Source organism: Amblyraja radiata, chromosome 13 (genome assembly GCF_010909765.2).
Source record: "Amblyraja radiata isolate CabotCenter1 chromosome 13, sAmbRad1.1.pri, whole genome shotgun sequence".
NCBI classification, from domain to species: domain Eukaryota; kingdom Metazoa; phylum Chordata; class Chondrichthyes; order Rajiformes; family Rajidae; genus Amblyraja; species Amblyraja radiata.
Genome location: NC_045968.1, coordinates 52,400,490 through 52,421,339, shown reverse-complemented (window position 1 = coordinate 52,421,339; position 20,850 = coordinate 52,400,490). Strand labels below are relative to the sequence as shown.

The window sequence follows — 20,850 nt, the reverse complement described above, 5'->3', positions numbered from 1 at the left end:
GAGGCTGTCTCGGGTGGCTCCACTTCAAAGCGAGCAAAGAAGAGGTTCAGCTCCTCTGCCAACGAGGCATCACCTTCAGCAGCTCCAAGGTTGGTCTTGTAGTTGGTGAGATACTGGATCCCCTGCCGCACCTGCCTGCTGTTATTACTGTCCAGGTGGTCCTCTTTCTTCCTGCTGTAGTCTGATTTGGCGTATCTGATGCCTCTCTTCAGGTTAACTTGGGCCGTGCTGTATAAAGCCCTATCGCCAGACCTAAAAGCGGTGTTCCTCTCTTTTAACAGCCGCTGGAACTCCCGGTTCATCCAGGGCTTCTGGTTGGGGTAGACCCGGATGCGTTTGTCCACTGTGACCGTGTCCATGCAGTTTTTAATGTAACACAGTACACTGTCTGTGAATGCCTATTTGTTTGGAAAACTCTAGCAAATCCATTGCATCAGTTACCACTTACATGATCGCATGATGTTAATATGCATCATCAGATTAAACAAAAAATAATAAGCTTGAACATCCAGGTACATTTTACAAATCTAGCAATGAGAGTGCTGCCATGTATTTAAACTGATATTTCTCTGTATATGTGAAGTTTCGACAATTTCTGCAACCACAGAAGAAAGCACGTCCACAGACCAAAGTACAACGATGACCTCTTATACAACAGAATCAACATCAACAGAGACAGGTACCATATGCAGTATTACAACTTGTACTCCAAATCTGGGCAAATGACCAAGCTTGTCTTTGCAACCTTCCTTAGACTCAGACAGCAATTATGTCACACAGAATAGAAATAGTCTCTATGGCCCAATATGTCCAAGACACGGATGATCAGCCATTGAATTGAGCTCTATTGGACAATGGCAGTTCCATATCACACTAATTCATTTCACATGTTTAATTTTCACTGCTGCTCATTACATACTTTAGGAAACAAAAGAGTGTTTAATTCACTTTTAATTTCCATTGATGTCACATGTTTATTTCATTCTCAGAACCAAGCACAACAACTGCCACTGCATCGACTACGTCCGCCACCAGCAGCGAAACAACAGGTACGAGCATAATGCAGCACCAGGATTCACTGATCAAACTTTAAAAAGATTCATTGTTCATCAACACGTGACAATCAATAATGGGTCATAATCCATGACAGAACCCTATAGTTTATGTAGAAATATCATACAAGTAGTTAAAGTCAATAATGTGTCAGACAATTATTAATTTAACATATCTATTATCATGGATGCTTCTTTGTTTGGAAAATATCAGTAGATCAAATGCACCAGTTACAACTGACATGATTGTATGTTGCGAATGCACATCATCAGAATAAAAATAAAATAAATAATGTCAGTTTAGAACTGTACTCCAAATCTGGGCATGGGTAATTTGGAAATATTGATTAAACTTGTCAACCCCTCCTAGACTTAGAGAGTAATTATGTCAATCCGAATGAAAATAATCTCCACGGTCCAATATGTCCAATATGGTCAGCCATCGAAGCCAGCTCCATTTGCCCATGACGGTTCCAAATCACTCTAAACTTTCTAATCCATTCATCTGTACAAGTCTCTTTTAATTAATATAATTGTCGCAACCACTTCATATGGATGCTTGCCCCATATACCCATGTTCCTTGAATTCTAGGTAACATTACGTCTCATCAGTTATAAATTATGTTGGAATATCATGCAAGCAGTCAAATAAGCCAATAATGAAAGTCAAGCAATTATTCATTTATTATTTCTTAACATCATCGATGCTTATTCGATTTGGAAAGTAGTAGCAGATCCAATGTACCAGTTACCACTTACATAATTGTACGATGTTAATATACGTCATCAGATTTAAAAAAAAAATAACATCTTCTTAGACATGCAGGGACATTTTATGTGTAGTCATGAGTATGCTGCCATGTATTTTAACTGATATTTCTCTGCATATGTGAAGATTCAACAATATCTACATCCACAGAAGAAAGCACATCCACAGACCAAAGTACAATGATGACCTCTTATACAACAGAATCAACATCAACAGAGACAGGTACCATAAGTCATATCTAGTACACCAGATTTGGGCAAGGGAAATTCTGAAATAATGGTTAAACTTTTCTTCTCAACTCCTCTTCGACTCAGAGAGTAATTGTGTCATACAGAATGAAAATAGTCGCTGCGGCACAATATGTCCAAGCCACAGTTGATCAGCCATTGACGCTAGCCCCACTTGCCCGCGGCGGTTCCATACTACTCTAAAATGTTCCAATCCATGCACCTGTCCAAATTTATTTTAAATAATATTATTGTTCCTGCCTCAACCACTTCATCTGCATGCCTGCTCCATACAACCATTACCCTCGGTGAAATAGATCAGATCAAGTTCTTATTATATCTATTCCCTCTAACCTTAAATCAGTGCCCTACAATACTAGATACACAACCTGGGTAAAGAATCTGTTCATTAATACTTCTATTTCAACATGATTTGCACAAATCTATCAGATCAACCTTCATCCTCCTTCAATCCAAGAAATAAAGTAAAGCCTGCCCAACATATGTGTGCTGGTCAGCTCTTATACTGGTTATATCCTCAAACATATTGCAGTTTTGTACAAAGTGCTGGCCTTGAAAAACAATACTAAAATGAACTAGCGACATTCCAGATAACTAGGGATATTAGGAATAGTTATTGACTTGTACAAAAAAAGATTTCAGCTGATTGGTCAGAAAGGGCAAGATTATTTAGGTAACCATGGAGAGAGAGAATGATAAATCTAACCGATAATGCTCAGTCAAATTTGCATGCACAACTTCAGTATTTTGTGCCGTAATGTGGTGACAAATCAAAGCAGAATACTGAGAACAAAATTATATTAAGTAATTTATCGTAATTCGTTGGTATCTTCGGAAATCAAATTGTTATCCATACAATTATTTGTTGCGTTCTTGATAACATTACATCTCATCAGTTATAGTTTATGTAGTTCATTTTTAATATCAAGGATGCCTATTTGTTTGGAAAACACTAGCAAATCCATTGCATCAGTTACCACTTACATGATCACATGATGTTAATAAGCATCATCAGATTAAACAAAAAGTAATAAGCTTGAACATCCAGGTACATTTTACAAATGTAGCAATGAGAGTGGTGCCATCTATTTAAACTGATATTTCTCTGTATATGTGAAGGTTCGACAATTTCTGCAACCACAGACCAAAGTACAACAATGACCACTTATACAACAGAATCAACATCAACAGAGACAGGTATCATATACAGTATATCAACTTGTACTCCAAATCTGGCAAATGATCAAGCTTGTCTTGTCATCCTTCCTTAGACTCAGACAGCAATTATGTCACACAGAATTGAAATAGTTTCTATGGCCCAATATGTCCAAGACACGGATGATCAGCCATTGAATCAAGCTCTATTTGACAATGGCAGTTCCATAACACACTAATTTATTTCACATTTTATTTTTCATTGCTGCTCATTACATACTTTAGGAAACAAAAGAGTGTTTAATTCACTTTTAATTTCCATTGATGTCACATCTTTATTTCATTCTCAGAACCAAGCACAACAACTCCCACTGCATCGACTACGTCTGCCACCAGCAGCGAAACAACAGGTACGAGGATAATGCAGCACCATCAGAATAAAAAATAAAATAATTAATGTCAGTTTAGAATTGTACTCCAAATCTGGGCATGGGTAATTTGTAAATATTGATTAAACTTGGCTTGTCAACCCCTCTTAGATTTAGAGAGTTATAGTGTCAATCAGAATGGAAATAATCTCCACAGTCCAATATGATCAGCCATTGAAGCTAGCTCCATTTTCCCACGACGGTGCCATATCACTAAACTTTCTATTCCATTCATCTGTCCAAGTTTCTTTTGAATAATATAACTGTTCTTGTCGCAACCACTTCATATGCATGCTTGCCCCATATACACATGTTCCTTGAATACTAGGTAACATTACATCTCATCAGTTATAATTTATGTTAGAATATCATGGAAGCAGCCAAATAAGCCAATAATGAAAGTCAGGCAATTATTAATTTATTATTTGTGAACAACATCGATGCTTATTCGTTTTGGGAAATAGTAGCAGATCCAATGTACCAGTTACCACTTACATGATTGTATGATGTTAATATGCATCATCAGATTAAAAAAATACCTTCTTCTTGAACACCCAGGGACATTTAGGAAAGAAAAAAGTATTTAATCCACTTTCAATTTCCATTAATCTCATCTTTATTTCATTCTCAGAACCAAGCACAACAACTGCCACTGCATCGACTACATCTGCCACCAGCAGCGAAACAACAGGTATGAGGATAATGCAGCATCAGGATTCACTGATCAAACTTTAAAAAGATACATTATTGATCAACACGTGACAATCAATAATGGGTCGTAAGCCATGACAGAAATATAGTGATAACTCGAGTAGAATATTGTTGCCTAGCATCTGGAATTCACTTTGAAAAGTAGTTGCCATTGTAATCTACCCTATAGTTTATATAGAAATATCATATGTAGTCAAAAAAATCAATAATTTAAGTCAGACAATTTTTAATTGAACATTTCTATTATCGTGGATCCTTTTTTATTTGGAAAATATCAGTAAATCAATTGCACCAGTTACAAATTACATGATTGTATGTTGCTAATACACATCATCAGAATAAAAAATAAAATAATTAATGTCAGTTTAGAACTGTACGCCAAATCTGGGCATGGGAAATTAAGAAATATTGATTAAACTTCTCTTATCAACCCCTCCTAGACTTAGAGAGTAGTTGTGTCAATCCGAATGGAAATAATCTCCACGGTCCAATATGTCCAATATGATCAGCCATTGAAGCCAGCTCCATTTGCCCAGGACGGTTCTAAATCACTCTAAACTTTCTAATCCATTCATCTGTCCAAGTCTCTTTTAAATAATATAACTGTCGCAACAACTTCATATGGATGCTTGCTCCATATATCCATGTTCGTTCAATTCTAGGCAATATTACATCTCATCAGTTATAGATTATGTTTGGAATATCATGCAAGCAGTCAAAATAAGCCAATAATGAAAGTCATGCAAATATTCATTTATTAGTTCTTGACATCATCGATGCTTATTCGATTTGGAAGATAGTAGCAGATCCAATGTACCAGTTACCACTTACATGATTGTACGATGTTAATATACATCATCAGATTTAAAACAAAATAGTAAGATTAAACGAGAACTTACCAGTTCGAAGAACCCGCCAGGACGCATGCGTGTCATTCTTCAAAGCAGCGGTGTGAAATCACAGATAACAGTAATGACTGAACATAGTAAGATTAGAGAAGAGGTTACCAGTTGAACTTTATGATCAAGGGTGGGAGCGGAGGGCACGTAATCGCTCAACGTTACTCCTCATAAAATAATGATCAAACTTCGAACTGGTAAGTTCTCGTTTAATCTTACTATTTTACTTCGGAGTCACGTGAGTGACTACGTGAAGATTTCAAAGCTCTGTGATTTCATGCCGTGGAAACGAGTCCATGCATCACATCTGCCTTAATTGACTATGGGAGGAATTGTGTTAACTTGTTTAAACATGAATCCGACATTGAAATCCATGATAAAGTTATTAACAACAAATTATAGCCCCTATTTCATGGGGTGAAATCATATTACAGAACTTAAAATTGATTCTGCAAAATTTCCAGGCTTAACCACTGGTTTATGGTAGAATTGTTGGAATGTTTTTTCCCTTGACCATCCTGCTGTATTCCAGGATTTGGTCCATCGGTACGTCCAACTCCATAGCTGCCGATGTAGCTGCAGCCCTGGTGGAATGAGATTTAAATATGTTAGTATCCACTCCAGCTGTTGTTAAAACCTGTTTCAGCCATCTGGAAAAGTTTGAACCAACGCTATTTTGTGGGGTTGCTTGTGGCTGATTAGTAGTGCCATCTCATAGCCTCTGATGTTTTTGGTGTTCTCCATATCTAACAATAAATGTCTTATTATACAGAGACGATCATCTATAGGGTAAGCCCTAAATTCTATTTTGAGGCCTGATGGTCTGTTCTGTTTGACTAATTCGTGAATATGAAAAGGTATATTTCTTGTTGAAGAAGTCATATTGTCCAGCCTTAACTTATGTAAAGACTGTACCCTTTGTACTGTGACCAAAGCCATCAGCATGACTGTTTTATGCGTCAGTTTTTGCAGGGACAGAGCTGTTGCTGGAGACCAGTTCCTTAGCAACGTTGGGACAAGACTCACATCCCATATTTGAGAGTACCTGGTTCTTGGGGGATTGATATTAAAAATTTCCCTCATAGGTTTTGTTACCAGGGGGTGAGTCCCAACAGAATGACGCTCTGATCCTCGCCATAGATATGTTGAAAGGGCACTTCTGGCGCAGTTAATGGCACTGTAACTGAGCCCCTCATCATAATGGAGGCCTGCCAGGAATTCCAGAACAGACGTTATGTTCATCGAGCTGTAAGTGATGTTGTTTCTGTGACAATATATCTCCCATTTCCTGATGTATACCAGATATTGTTTTTTGGTGGACTGCCTGTGAGCCGCTGAGATAATGTTCAATGTTCGGTCCGTCAGTCCCAGTTCCAGTAGAGGTTTCTTTAAACTCTACAAATTAATAAGTTTGTCGTATTATGACATGGATGGCTATCCCCAGTTACGGGATGAACCAACAAATCTGGTCGTTTCAGGATGGTGATACATGGTTCTAAGACCATGTCGACTATCACAGGGAACCATGGTTAATTAGGCCAATCGGGCACTACCAAAATACCAGACGCTGAGTCTTGTTGTATTTTGCGTAATACCCGACTGATGAGGCAGAAAGGAGGGAATGCATAGAAAAAACAATTTCCCCCAATGCAGCGAAAAAGCATCTATCGCTGATGCCCCAGGGTCTGGTTCCCAAGTAACATAGTTTGGTAACTGGTGATTGAGTCTAGATGCAAATAGATCGATATCTGGTGTTCCATACCGTGCTACAATATCAGCAAATACTTTTATATCCAACATCCATTCGATGTTTTCATTGAATTTACGTGACCTGGTGTCTGCCACTGAATTTAGGTTACCTGGTCGGTAAGTAGCTGATATCCAAATATTTCTCTGGATACACCATTGCCAAATTGTATTAGCCGGATTGTCACATGATGTCGATTTGATTCCACCCATATGGTTAATATATGCCACCACGGTAGGTATTGTCAATCTGTAGTCTAACATGCTGGTGATATATTCCAGAACAGTATGACTTTAGGCCATAGAACGCACCCAACATTTCAAGGTAGTTTATGCCAAGTGTCTGTAGTAATGATGCCTCCTGTGCATTCCATCTACCTCCACAGCTGGAGATGGAATTGGTAGCACCCCAACCAAGTGCACTGGCATCAGTTTGTAGCACCACTGAGGGGTTGCTGATAATGATAGGGCTGGAACAATGTCGAATGTTATCCCTCCACCATTTAAATTCCATAATTGCTTTGATTGGTAGCTTCATTGGTCTGTCGAAATTGACCAGCATTAATTTTGAGTGCTTGTATGTTTGCCCTTTGTAAATTTTGATAATACAAAGGTCCAAATTGTGTGGCTGGAAAAGCAGCCACTTCTTTGCCAATCACCCTTGCTACCAATCTGATAGATGGTTCACTGATGTCAATGAGGTTGTTGCAGGCCTTAGTTAAGACTGTAGCCTTGTCCTTTGGTAAAGTCACCGACATGTGAACTGAGTCAATAGTGAACCCCAAATAATCCATTATGGTGGAAGGCGTTAGTTTAGATTTAACTGGATGGATGATAAACCCTAGTTTCTCAAACAATTGTTTGGTGGCTGATACAGCTAGTTTGGCTAATTCCAAAGTTTAGCCCACAATCAATATGTCATCTAGATAGGCCATGATCATATGTTTTTGTTTCCGAAGAAACGCTAGGGCTGGCTTCAAAATTTTTGTAAACAGCCTGGGGCTGATGTTAATCCATTTGGTAGTGCTCCATACTGCCAGTGTTGCCCCATCCAGTTGAATTTTAAATAACGTCTGTGATCAGTCCGTATAGGCACTGAATAGTAAGCATCTTTTAGGTCGATGCTGGCCATGAAGTAGCCTGTGGAAATCAATTGTTTGGCAGTAACAAAGGTTTCCATTTTGAAATGAATATACTGCACAAATGTATTCAATTTGGTCAAATCTATGATGATTCGACAACCACCATCTTTTTTCAATAACCCCCTTAGCGTGGAGTCTCACCAGTTCAGCATGTGCTTCCAATTTTTATTTTCGTGAAAGTACGAACGTTCGGTTCGGTACATGCTGAATTGGGATATTTTTGTGCACAAATTCAATGGTATATCCCTGGTTAATGCACTCCATGCCTCCCAAAAGAAGTGTAATCTCCACCGATATGTGTATTATCCACACTTTCTATAATTTGTAAGGGACCAGACCCACCTACCTCCATGGTTACCAGTGGAAAGTTTACTCCTTCCTGTGTAGTCTTCGAGGAGGTTGAGGCGCCGGTGTCTGGGTTTGGGTTTAGGGTTTGCGCATTTTCCACAAAGACCGGTTTGGGCCATGGCCTAAAAAAGACCGCTGTCCTGTATGACCGGCCTTTGAGCTTTCACCAGCTTCTGATTGTCTTGCTCTGCTGGTGGGTGCGTGAGGGTGCTGTTTTTGAGTGTAGGAGGTCCTCTCATCGAGCTCCTTCTTTCTCCTTCCTGCACCCCCTGCACACTTGTTGTTTGTTCAGCAAACCCCTCTTCAGGGTCAGCCCAGAATTGACCCCCAGTACTCCCCTCTGACAAGGGGGATGCACTGTGCAGCCCTACGTAAGGTGCTGCTGTGGGTGTTTTGTATAACCCATGGTGACTAGACTCCATCTCCCGGAGTCTGTCACATTGGAGCATCTGCTCCATAAGCCGCTCCATTTGGCCCCAGCAACGCTGGTCCCCGCGGCATTTCTTCCAGTCCGACTTTTCAGAGTCAACGGCTCTGTTCCGTATAGCCTTCCCGCCCGGCCGTGGTGTTGATCTGGCCGGTGCGGGTGCCAAGTCGGGCAAAGCTGATCCCACTCACGGTGATCTGGTGCCGTCAGCCGCTGCTAGCTGCCCGCAACTCCGCGGTTCTTTCCAGCCAGTGCAGCCCTTGTGGACTCTTGTCCATAGTTTCTCCTGTGAAACACAGCATGGGAAACAAAAAATGACCGCAGAGTAATTCCCTTGCCTGTGGTCTCGGTTTCAAAATTACTTCTGCGGGGGAACGTTGTTCCACCCCGCTTGTCGTTTCGCAATGCGTGAAGCGATATGTCACGCTTGCGTCCTGGCGGGTTCTTCACCTAGTCAGTCACGTGACTCCGAAGTAAAATTACATATTCTTGGACATCCAGGGACATTTTCTGTGTAGCCATGAGTATGCTGCCATGTATTTTAACTGATATTTATCTGTATATGTGAAGATTCGACAATATCTACATCCACAGAAGAAAGCACATCCACAGACCAAAGTACAATGATGACCACTTATACAACAGAATCAACATCAACAGAGACAGGTACCATAAATCACATCTAGTGCACCAGACTTGGGCAAGGGAAATTTAGAAATAATGATAAAACGTATCTTCTCAACCCCTCTTTGACTCAGAGAGTAATTGTGTCATACAGCATGAAAATAGTCTCTCTAGCTCAATATGTCCAAGCCACGGTTGATCAGCCATTGAAGCTAGCTCGAATTGGCCTCGGCGCTTCCATTTAACTCTAAAATGTTCCAATCCATGCGCCTGTCCAAATCTCTTTTAAATAATATAATTGTTCCTGCCTCAATCACTTCATCTGCATGCCTGCTCCATACAACCATCACCCTCTGTGAAAAAATAAGGTCAGGTTCTTATTATATCTATTCCCTCTAACCTTAAATCAGTGCCCTACAATACTAGATAAACAACCTGGGTAAAGACTCTGTTCATTAATACTTCTATTTCAACATGATTTACACAAATCTATCAGATAAAACTTCATCCTCCTTCAGTCCAAGAAATAAAGTAAAGCCTGCCCAACATATGTGTGCAGATCAGCTTTTATACTGGTTATATCCTCAAACATATTGCAGTTTTATACAAAGTGCTGGCCTTGCAAAACAATACTAAAATGAACTAGCCACATTCCAGGTAACTAGGGATATTAGGAATAGTTATTGACTTGTACAAAAAAAGATTTCAGCTGATTGGTCAGAAAGGACAAGATTATTTAGGTAACTATGGAGAGAGAGAATGATAAATCTAACAGATAATTCTCAGTCAAATTTGCATGGACAACTTCAGTATTTTCAGTTGAAGACTACTGCATTAAACATTGTGCCGTAATGTGGTGACAAATAAAAGCAGAATACTGAGAACAAAATTATATTAAATAATTTATTGTAATTCGTTGGTTTCTTCAGAAATCAAATTGTTATCCATACAATAATTTGTTGCGTTCTTGGTAACATTACATCTCATTAGTTATAGATTATGTAGTTCATTTTTAATATCATGGATGCCTATTTGTTTGGAAAACACTAGCAAATCCATTGCATCAGTTACCACTTACATGATTGCATGATGTTAATAAGCATCATCAGATTAAACAAAAAGTAATAAGCTTGAACATCCAGGTACATTTTACAAATGTAGCAATGAGAGTGGTGCCATCTATTTAAACTGATATTTCTCTGTATATGTGAAGTTTCGACAATTTCTGCAACCACAGACCAAAGTACAACGATGACCTCTTATACAACAGAATCATCAGAGACAGGTACCATATACAGTATAACAACTTGTACTCCAAATCTGGGCAAAAGATTTTACAAATGTAGCAATGAGATTGGTGCCATCTATTTAAACTGATATTTCTCTGAATATGTCAAGATTCGACAATTTCTGCAACCACAGACCAAAGTACAACGATGACCTCTTATACAACAGAATCAACATCAACAGTGACAGGTACCATATACAGTATATCAACTTGTATTCCAAAACTGGGCAAATGATCAAGCTTGTCTTGTCAACCTTCCTTAGACTCAGACAGGAATTATGTCACACAGAATGGAAATAGTCTCTATGGCCCAATATGTCCAAGACACGGATGATCAGCCGTTGAATTGAGCTCTATTTGACAATGGCAGTTCCATATCACACTAATTTATTTCACATTTTATTTTTCATTGCTGCTCATTACATACTTTAGGAAACAAAAGAGTGTTTAATTCACTTTTAATTTCCATTGATGTCACACCTTTATTTCATTCTCAGAACCAAGCACAACAACTGCCACTGCATCGACTACGTCCGCCACCAGCAGCAAAACAACAGGTACGAGGATAATGCAGCACCATCAGAATAAAAAATAAAACAATTAATGTCAGTTTAGAATTGTACTCCAAATCTGGGCATGGGTAATTTGGAAATATTGATTAAACTTGGCTTGTCAACCCCTCTTAGATTTAGAGAGTAATAGTGTCAATTAGAATGGAAATAATCTCCACAGTCCAATATGATCAGCCATTGAAGCTAGCTCCATTTGCCCACGACGGTGCCATATCACTGTAAACTTTCTATTCCATTCATCTGTCCAAGTCTCTTTTGAATAATATAACTGTTCTTGTCGCAACCACTTCATATGCATGCTTGCCCCATATACCCATGTTCCTTGAATACTAGGTAACATTACATCTCATCAGTTATAATTTATGTTAGAATATCATGCAAGCAGTCAAATAAGCCAATAATGAAAGTCAGGCAATTATTAATTTATTATTTGTGAACAACATCGATGCTTATTCGTTTTGGGAAATAGTAGCAGATCCAATGTACCAGTTACCACTTACATGATTGTATGATGTTAATATGCATCATCAGATTAAAAAAATACCATCTTCTTGAACACCCAGGGACATTTAGGAAAGAAAGGAGTGTTTATTCCACTTTCAATTTCCATTAATGTCACATCTTTATTTCATTCTCAGAACCAAGCACAACAACTGCCACTGCATCGACTACGTCCACCACCAGCAGCGAAACAACAGGTATGAGGATAATGCAGCACCAGGATTCACTGATCAAACTTTAAAAAGATACATTATTGATCAACACGTGACAATCAATAATGGGTCCTAAGCCATGACAGAAATATAGTGATAACTCGAGTAGAATATTGTTGCCTAACATCTGGAATTCACTTTGAAAAGTAGTTGCCATTGTAATCAACACTATAGTTTATATAGAAATATCATACGTAGTCAAAAAAATCAATAATTTAAGTCAGACAATGATTAATTGAACATTTCTATTATCGTGGATCCTTTTTTATTTGGAAAATATCAGTAAATCAATTGCACCAGTTACAACTTACATGATTGTATGTTGCTAATACACATCATCAGAATAAAAAATAAAATAATTAATGTCAGTTTAGAATTGTACTCCAAATCTGGGCATGGGAAATTAAGAGATATTGATTAAATTTGTCTTGTCAACCCCTCCTAGGACTTAGAGAGTAATTATGTCAATCCGAATGAAATAATCTCCACGGTCCAATATGTCCAATATGATCAGCCATTGAAGCCAGCTCCATTTGCCCACGACGGTTCCAAATCACTCTAAACTTTCTAATCCATTCATCTGTCCAAGTCTCATTTAATAATATAACTGTCGCAACTACTTCATATGGATGCTTGCTCCATATACCCATGTTCCTTGAATTCTAGGTAACATTACATCTCATCAGTTATAAATTATGTTGGAATATCATGCAAGCAGTCAAATAAGCCAATAATGAAAGTCAGGCAATTATTCATTTCTTATTTCTTAACATCATCGATGCTTATTCGATTTGGAAAAGTAGTAGCAGATCCAATGTACCAGTTACCACTTACATGATTGTACGATGTTAATATACATCATCAGATTTAAAACAAAATTACATCTTCTTGGACATCCAGGGACATTTTATGTGTCGCCATGAGTATGCTGCCATGTATTTTAACTGATATTTCTCTGCATATGTGAAGATTCAACAATATCTACATCCACAGCAGAAAGCACATCCACACACCAAAGTACAATGATGACCTCTTATACAACAGAATCAACATCAACAGAGACAGGTACCATAAGTCACATCTAGTGCACCAGATTTGGCAAGGGAAATTCAGAAATAATAGTAAAACGTATCTTCTCAACCCCTCTTCGACTCAGAGAGTAATTGTGTCATACAGAATGAAAAAAGTCTCTCCGGCTCAATATGTCCAAGCCACGGTTGAGCAGCCATTGAAGCTAGCTCCAATTGGCCTCCGCGCTTCCATATAACTCTAAAATGTTCCAATCCATGCGCCTGTCCAAAAGATGTCACATCTTTATTCCATTCTCAGAACCAAGCACAACAACTGCCACTGCATCGACTACGTCCGTCACCAGCAGCGAAACAACAGGTACGAGGATAATGCAGCACCATCAGAATAAAAAATAAAATAATTAATGTCAGTTTAGAATTGTACTCCAAATCTGGGCATGGGTAATTTGGTAATATTGATTACACTTGGCTTGTCAACCCCTCTTAGATTTAGAGAGTAATAGTGTTAATCAGAATGGAAATAATCTCCACAGTCCAATATGATCAGCCATTGAAGCTAGCTCCATTTGCCCACGACGGTGCCATATCACTCTAAACTTTCTATTCCATTCATCTGTCCAAGTCTCTTTTGAATAATATAACTGTTCTTGTCGCAACCACTTCATATGCATGCTTGCCCCATATACCCATGTTCCTTGAATACTAGGTAACATTACATCTCATCAGTTATAATTTATGTTAGAATATCATGCAAGCAGCCAAATAAGCCAATAATGAAAGTCAGGCAATTATTAATTTATTATTTGTGAACAACATCGATGCTTATTCGTTTTGGGAAATAGTAGCAGATCCAATGTACCAGTTACCACTTACATGATTGTATGATGTTAATATGCATCATCAGATTAAAAAAAATACCATCTTCTTGAACACCCAGGGACATTTAGGAAAGAAAAAAGTGTTTGAATCCACTTCAATTTTCATTAATGTCACATCTTTATTTCATTCTCAGAACCAAGCACAACAACTGCCCCTGCATCGACTACGTCCACCACCAGCAGCGAAACAACAGGTATGAGGACAATGCAGCACCAGGATTCACTGATCAAAATTTAAAAAGATACATTATTGATCAACACGTGACAATCAATAATGGGTCGTAAGGCATAACAGAAATATAGTGATAACTCGAGTAGAATATTGTTGCCTAACATCTGGAATTCACTTTGAAAAATGGTTGCCATAGTAATCAACCCTATAGTTTATATAGAAATATCATACGTAGTCAAAAAAATCAATAATTTAAGTCAGACAATTATTAATTGAACATTTCTATTATCGTGGATCCTTTTTTATTTGGAAAATATCAGTAAATCAATTGCACCAGTTACAACTTACATGATTGTATGTTGCTAATTCACATCATCAAATAAAAAATAAAATAATTAATGTCAGTACACCAAATCTGGGCATGGGAAATTAAGAAATATTGATTAAACTTCTCTTGTCAATCCCGCCTAGACTTAGAGAGTAATTGTGTCAATCCGAATGGAAATAATCTCCACGGTCCAATATGTCCAATATGATCAGCCATTGAAGCCAGCTCCATTTCCCCACGGCAGGTTCCAAATCACTCTAAACTTTCGAATCCATTCATCTGTCCAAGTCTCTTTTAAATAATATAACTGTCGCAACAACTTCATATGGATGCTTGCTCCATATACCCATGTTCGTTCAATTCTAGGTAATATTACATCTGATTATTATTACATCTGACTATATATTAATATACATCATCAGATTTAAAACAAAATTACATCTTCTTGGACATCCAGGGACATTTTATGTGTAGCCATGAGTATGCTGCCATATATTTTAACTGATATTTCTCTGTATATGTGAAGATTCGACAACATCTACATCCACAGAAGAAAGCACATCCACAGACCAAAGTACAATGATGACCACTTATACAACAGAATCAACATCAACAGAGACAGGTACCATAAATCACATCTAGTGCACCAGATTTGGGCAAGGGAAATTCAGAAATAATGGTAAAACGTATCTTCTCAACCCCTCTTCGACTCAGAGAGTAATTGTGTCATACAGAATGAAAATAGTCTCTCCGGCTCAATATGTCCAAGCCAAGGTTGAGCAGCTATTGAAGCTAGCTCCAATTGGCCTCGGCAGTTCTATCTAACTCTAAAATGTTCCAATCCATGCGCCTGTCCAAATCTCTTTTAAATAATATAATTGTTCCTGCCTCAATCACTTCATCTGCATACCTGCTCCATACAACCATCACCCTCGGTGAAAAAATAAGGTCAGGTTCTTATTATATCTATTCCCTCTAACCTTAAATCAGTGCCCTACAATACTAGATACACAACCTGGGTAAAGACTCTGTTCATTAATACTTCTATTTCAATAATGATTTACACAAATCTATCAGATCAACCTAACAGATAATGCTCAGTCAAATTTGCATGCACAACTTCAGTATTTCCAGTTGAAGACTACTGCATTAAACATTGTGCCGTAATGTGGTGACAAATCAAAGCAGAATACTGAGAACAAAATTATATTAAGTAATTTATCGTAATTCGTTGATATCTTCTGAAATCAAATTGTTATCCATACAATTATTTGTTGTTTTCTTGGTAACATTACATCTCATTAGTTATAGTTTATGTAGTTCATTTTTAATATCATGGATGCCTATTTGTTTGGAAAACACTAGCAAATCCATTGCATCAGTTCCCACTTACATGACCGCAGACCAAAGTACAACGATGACCTCTTATACAACAGAATCAACATCAACAGAGACAGGTACCATATACAGCATATCACCTTGTACTCCAAATCTGGGCAAATGATCAAGCTTGTCTTGTCATCCTTCCTTAGACTCAGACAGCAATTATGTCACACAGAATGGAAATAGTCTCTATGGCCCAATATGTCCAAGACACGGATGATCAGCCATTGAATCGAGCTCTATTTGACAATGGCAGTTCCATATCACACTAATTTATTTCACATTTTATTTTTCATTGCTGCTCATTACATACTTTAGGAAACAAAAGAGTGTTTAATTCACTTTTAATTTCCATTGATGTCACATCTTTATTTCATTCTCAGAACCAAGCACAACAACTGCCACTGCATCGACTACGTCCGCCACCAGCAGCGAAACAACAGGTACGAGGATAATGCAGCACCATCAGAATAAAAAATAAAATAATTAATGTCAGTTTAGAATTGTACTCCAAATCTGGGCATGGGTAATTTGGAAATATTGATTAAACTTGGCTTGTCAACCCCTCTTAGATTTAGAGAGTAATAGTGTCAATCAGAATGGAAATAATCTCCACAGTCCAATATGATCAGCCATTGAAGCTAGCTCCATTTGCCCACGACGGTGCCATATCACTGTAAACTTTCTATTCCATTCATCTGTCCAGTGTCTCTTTTGAATAATATAACTGTTCTTGTCGCAACCACTTCATATGCATGCTTGCCCCATATACCCATGTTCCTTGAATACTAGGTAACATTACATCTCATCAGTTATAATTTATGTTAGAATATCATGCAAGCAGTCAAATAAGCCAATAATGAAAGTCAGGCAATTATTAATTTATTATTTGTGAACAACATCGATGCTTATTCGTTTTGGGAAATAGTAGCAGATCCAATGTACCAGTTACCACTTACATGATTGTATGATGTTAATATGCATCATCAGATTAAAAAAAATACCATCTTCTTGAACACCCAGGGACATTTAGGAAAGAAAGGAGTGTTTATTCCACTTTCAATTTCCATTAATGTCACATCTTTATTTCATTCTCAGAACCAAGCACAACAACTGCCACTGCATCGACTACGTCCGCCACCAGCAGCGAAACAACAGGTATGAGGATAATGCAGCACCAGGATTCACTGATCAAACTTTAAAAAGATACATTATGGATCAACACGTGACAATCAATAATGGGTCGTAAGCCATGACAGAAATATAGTGATAACTCGAGTAGAATATTGTTGCCTAACATCTGGAATTTACTTTGAAAAGTAGTTGCCATTGTAATCAACACTATAGTTTATATAGAAATATCATACGTAGTCAAAAAAATCAATAATTTAAGTCAGACAATGATTAATTGAACATTTCTATTATCGTGGATCCTTTTTTATTTGGAAAATATCAGTAAATCAATTGCACCAGTTACAACTTACATGATTGTATGTTGCTAATACACATCATCAGAATAAAAAATAAAATAATTAATGTCAGTTTAGAACTATACGCCAAATCTGGGCATGGGAAATTAAGAAATATTGATTAAACTTCTCTTGTCAACCCCTCCTAGGCTTAGAGAGTAAATGTGTCAATCCGAATGGAAATAATCTCCACGATCCAATATGTCCAATATGATCAGCCATTGAAGCCAGCTCCATTTGCCCACGATGGTTCCAAATCACTCTAAACTTTCTAATCCATTAATCTGTCCAAGTCTCTTTTAAATAATATAACTGTCGCAACAACTTCATATGGATGCTTGCTCCATATATCCATGTTTGTTCAATTCTAGGTAATATTACATCTCATCAGTTATAGATTATGTTTGGAATATCATGCAAGCAGTCAAATAAGCCAATAATGAAAGTCAGGCAATTATTAATTTATTATTTCTTGACATCATCGATGCTTATTCGATTTGGAAAATAGTAGCAGGTCCAATGTACCAGTTACCACTTACATGATTGTACGATGTTAATATACATCATCAGATTTAAAACAAAATTACATCTTCTTGGACATCCAGGGACATTTTATGTGTAGCCATGAGTATGCTGCCATGTATTTTAACTGATATTTCTCTGCATATGTGAAGATTCAACAATATCTACATCCACAGCAGAAAGCACATCCACAGACCAAAGTACAATGATGACCTCTTATACAACAGAATCAACATCAACAGAGACAGGTACCATAAGTCACATCTAGTGCACCAGATTTGGGCAAGGGAAATTCAGAAATAATAGTAAAACGTATCTTATCAACCCCTCTTCGACTCAGAGAGTAATTGTGTCATACAGAATGAAAATAGTCTCTCCGGCTCAATATGTCCAAGCCACGGTTGAGCAGCCATTGAAGCTAGCTCCAATTGGCCTCCGCGCTTCCATATAACTCTAAAATGTTCCAATCCATGCGCCTGTCCAAATCTCTTTTAAATAATATCATTGTTCCTGCCTCAATCACTTAATCTGCATGCCTGCTCCATACAACCATCACCCTCGGTGAAAAAATAAGGTCAGGTCTAAAGAATCTGTTCATTAATACTTCTATTTCAACATGATTTACACAAATCTATCAGATCAACCTTCATCCTCCTTCAATCCAAGAAATAAAGTAAAGCCTACCCAACATATGTGTGCAGATCAGCTCTTATACTGGTTATATCCTCAAACATATTGCAGTTTGTACAAAGTGCTGGCCTTGAAAATCAATACTAAAATGAACTAGCCACATTCCAGATAACTAGGGATATTAGGAATAGTTATTGACTTGTACAAAAAAAGATTTCAGCTGATTGGTCAGAAAGGGCAAGATTATTTAGGTAACTATGGAGAGAGAGAATGATAAATCTAACAGATCATGCTCAGTCAAATTTGCATGCACAACTTCAGTATTTTCAGTTGAAGACTACTGCATTAAACATTGTGCCGTAATGTGGTGACAAATCAAAGCAGAATATTGAGAACAAAATTATATTAAGTAATTTATCGTAATTCGTTGGAATCTTCAGAAATCAAATTGTTATCCATACAATTATTTGTTGCGTTCATGGTAACATTACATCTCATTAGTTATAGTTTATGTAGTTCATTTTTAATATCATGGATGCCTATTTGTTTGGAAAACACTAGCAAATCCATTGCATCAGTTACCACTTACATCATCGCATGATGTTAATAAGCATCATCAGATTAAACAAAAAATAATAAGCTTGAACATCCAGGTACATTTTACAAATGTAGCAATGAGATTGGTGCCATCTATTTAAACTGATATTTCTCTGAATATGTCAAGATTCGACAATTTCTGCAACCACAGACCAAAGTACAACGATGACCTCTTATACAACAGAATCAACATCAACAGTGACAGGTACCATATACAGTATATCAACTTGTATTCCAAAACTGGGCAAATGATCAAGCTTGTCTTGTCAACCTTCCTTAGACTCAGACAGGAATTATGTCACACAGAATGGAAAAGTCTCTATGGCCCAATATGTCCAAGACACGGATGATCAGCCGTTGAATTGAGCTCTATTTGACAATGGCAGTTCCATATCACACTAATTTATTTCACATTTTATTTTTCATTGCTGCTCATTACATACTTTAGGAAACAAAAGAGTGTTTAATTCACTTTTAATTTCCATTGATGTCACACCTTTATTTCATTCTCAGAACCAAGCACAACAACTGCCACTGCATCGACTACGTCCGCCACCAGCAGCGAAACAACAGGTACGAGGATAATGCAGCACCATCAGAATAAAAAATAAAACAATTAATGTCAGTTTAGAATTGTACTCCAAATCTGGGCATGGGTAATTTGGAAATATTGATTAAACTTGGCTTGTCAACCCCTCTTAGATTTAGAGAGTAATAGTGTCAATCAGAATGGAAATAATCTCCACAGTCCAATATGATCAGCCATTGAAGCTAGCTCCATTTGCCCACGACGGTGCCATATCACTGTAAACTTTCTATTCCATTCATCTGTCCAAGTCTCTTTTGAATAATATAACTGTTCTTGTCGCAACCACTTCATATGCATGCTTGCCCCATATACCCATGTTCCTTGAATACTAGGTAACATTACATCTCATCAGTTATAATTTATGTTAGAATATCATGCAAGCAGTCAAATAAGCCAATAATGAAAGTCAGGCAATTATTAATTTATTATTTGTGAACAACATCGATGCTTATTCGTTTTGGGAAATAGTAGCAGATCCAATGTACCAGTTACCACTTACATGATTGTATGATGTTAATATGCATCATCAGATTAAAAAAATACCATCTTCTTGAACACCCAGGGACATTTAGGAAAGAAAGGAGTGTTTATTCCACTTTCAATTTCCATTAATGTCACATCTTTATTTCATTCTCAGAACCAAGCACAGCAACTGCCACTGCATCGACTACGTCCGCCACCAGCAGCGAAACAACAGGTATGAGGATAATGCAGCACCAGGATTCACTGATCAAACTTTAAAAAGATACATTATTGATCAACACGTGACAATCAATAATGGGTCGTAAGCCATGACAGAAATATAGTGATAACTCGAGTAGAATATTGTTGCCTAACATCTGGAATTCACTTTGAAAAGTAGTTGCCATTGTAATCAACCCTACAGTTTATATAGAAATATCATACGTAGTCAAAAAAATCAATAATTTAAGTCAGACAATGATTAATTGAACATTTCTATTATCGTGGATCCTTTTTTATTTGGAAAATATCAGTAAATCAATTGCACCAGTTACAACTTACATGATTGTATGTTGCTAATACACATCATCAGAATAAAAAATAAAATAATTAATGTCAGTTTAGAACTATACGCCAAATCTGGGCATGGGAAATTAAGAAATATTGA

At 37.4% G+C, this 20,850-nt stretch overlaps 2 long non-coding RNA genes across 4 annotated transcripts; both read left to right on the top strand.

Moving 5' to 3' along the window:
• Positions 1-620: 620 nt before the first annotated feature.
• LOC116980033 lies at positions 621-4,341 on the top strand. Of its 2 annotated transcripts, none has more exons than XR_004413829.1 (3): positions 621-679; positions 1,948-2,043; positions 4,284-4,341. It is a non-coding gene; the product is annotated as an uncharacterized LOC116980033 (long non-coding RNA). The 2 variants fall into 2 exon arrangements; XR_004413830.1 differs by lacking the exon at positions 621-679 and adding an exon at positions 992-1,049.
• A 5,219-nt stretch (positions 4,342-9,560) lies between these two features.
• LOC116980036 lies at positions 9,561-19,284 on the top strand. 2 transcript variants are annotated; one of them, XR_004413834.1, is made up of 3 exons: positions 9,561-9,591; positions 13,092-13,187; positions 19,260-19,284. It is a non-coding gene; the product is annotated as an uncharacterized LOC116980036 (long non-coding RNA). The 2 variants fall into 2 exon arrangements; XR_004413833.1 differs by lacking the exon at positions 9,561-9,591 and adding an exon at positions 10,999-11,025 and having other exon boundaries at positions 19,260-19,281.
• Positions 19,285-20,850: the final 1,566 nt, after the last annotated feature.